The sequence below is a fragment of the Haliotis rufescens genome, unplaced genomic scaffold (assembly GCF_023055435.1).
Source record: "Haliotis rufescens isolate VD_foot unplaced genomic scaffold, xgHalRufe1.0.p SCAF_7, whole genome shotgun sequence".
Taxonomy (NCBI): Eukaryota; Metazoa; Mollusca; class Gastropoda; order Lepetellida; family Haliotidae; genus Haliotis; species Haliotis rufescens.
The window spans coordinates 57,901,454-57,903,920 of NW_025964361.1; positions in this window are offsets into that span (position 1 = coordinate 57,901,454).

A 2,467-nucleotide genomic window follows, 5' to 3' on the forward strand; every position below is an offset into this window, starting at 1 on the left:
ATCAGACTAAGAAATAGCAGATGGATATTGCGCGCATGCCTCAATTGAGTTCAAACAGACATATAGTTTAGCGAACTATATCATTAGCGTCTATTCAGATTGTTATTCGTAATGTACACAATATTTGGCGGCAAACCCTTTTTATGGTGGCATAACAAGACAGTTTCAACCGATACTTCACATTGAACCAGGGATCAAACTTAAAACATCCAAGTTTAACTTGTGTAACCTTCTCATTTAGTACTATGCAGATACTACCGTGTGATGGCTTTTCATATAAAGATTGTATACAAACATCCCATTAAACACAATACTTGAACAGAGATTCTCTGTTGCTGAATTATACAGCACACAGTGGTCACATTTGGGTAAATAAAGGCGTTATTACATAACACGCCTGACACCAGCTCGGGATATGTCACTTCCTTGTTGACCAATATCGCGGGTGTGAGGACAATGATTTCTATAATCATAAGAAATCTCTCTCAAATAGGGTTCCATGGTACGATTCAAACAAATGTTTTTGAATCAGTGATGATACCAAGAGTTTGCGAAAAGATGAGCGTATCCTGCCCGTCACACCCGTCACAAAGTTCAGTTTTCACCTAACTTGGAAGTTGAAGTCACACCTCTTGTCATACAGTCTAATGGATATTATTGCGTGACTCTGAATCTTAAAATCTAAATATGAAACAAATGGGGCGTTTCTTGTATTTCAAGGTACGATGGGTGAATCAGTGAAGATAATGGGATTTTTGACCATTATACCATTTGACCGGATAGTTTTTCACAAGATCCTAACACCACAACACCGGTGTTACGTTAAGCGTTGTTTGTCCAAGCGAAACATTCGCTTTTCTAAGCTGGAATATTAATTGACTTCGAAACAAAATTGATGCTGCTCATTTCATATCATACTTACAACAATTTAAAATAGCATGTCTTGTTAAAACTTTTGTCGACTGTAGCTTTGATTATAACTGGTTAGTTGGTTATGATATATGTTATAGTCCAGCAATAAAATGATCTGACTACGGCTGGCTGTCAGGTGGTATTTGTGTATGTGTTCATCAATCCGTCAACATATTTTGTAAGTTAATTAAATCAGATGTTGATAATGTCTTGTGCTTGAACATATCAAAAGTGTTTCTTACAACTGATAAAAATGTAAACTTGCTATGTACATAAAATGTACATACCACCAGCTGGCTCGCCGTATTATAACCATGTGGTCTCAAACTGTAGTATTGATCATCTTGAAGAGTGTTTTTAGATAATCAGACGCAGCTTAAAGATTCTACCAGTGTAGTCTGGAGATATGAATGCTCGTACTTGTAAACAAAACAATCCTCTAGTCGATCTACAAAACGATTTTGAACATAGTAACTGTCCATTTCCAGAAGATGAAAACGTATGTGTAGAAGATCGGAAATCCCATGACACCGTTATTGATAAATTTGGTCAGATGCTGCTAGATACGTCTCCCTAAATTAGCTTATAGCATTCTTCTACATTTAGATAGCATGGGTTAAAATTAGATTAATTAAGATTAAAATAAATATTTTATTTTCGCACTATTGTGGTTTGCTGTTTGTTGTCAGTCAGTTGGAAATGTAAATATGTTTCTTTATGAATTTCGAAATCGGTCTTTAAATATGTTCTACCAAGAATGCCATTCCACTTAAGAGGACAATTCACGTTATGAATATTACAAAACGTTCAAGACTTTACTTCAACCAGAAATATATATATCGGTACTCACTACGGAAAACGTGTATATCCCAATGTGTAACATTTATGGTTGTGTCTACAAGTGTAACTCTCTCTTGTATATGGGCTGGAGGCCTTTTGTGCAATAAACTTCGTTTGACTTGACTTTGACTCTGTTAATGCATGTCGCTATATTTTAAACAATACTTTATAATTATATCAATCATTATACATCAAAAGATTGGTGAGCAACAAATACAGCTTTATCGTGAAGTATATAAGTCGAAACTAGGATGAATATAAATACACATGTATATAAATTGTACCTCAGTATCTTTCCTGCATGCAAAATGTGCATCTGAATACCTTGTGCAATGCAAAAAATGCCAGTGACGATCTACTTGTTTCATTACTGGTACCACAATTTCGTGAAAATTGGCCAATATCGGGATATTATTGTACTACACAAGACCCAAAATGACGAATGCAAATTTGGATCAGAACCTTTGTCATGCTATATTACATTGTAACTCAAAGGGCTTAATTATTCTAATCACGGCCTTGTGCTAACATGACAACAATCGATTGACCACATTTAAAACCCCAGAGTTTAACTTGTGTAATCATGCAATAAAAGACGTTTACAAAGACCACCAGGGAATGTCTTTTCTTGTACAATCTGCTTTTTTACACGCATCCCATGTTACACTCAATGAACACTCGACATGATAAGAGATTCACTGTCGCCACACAGTAC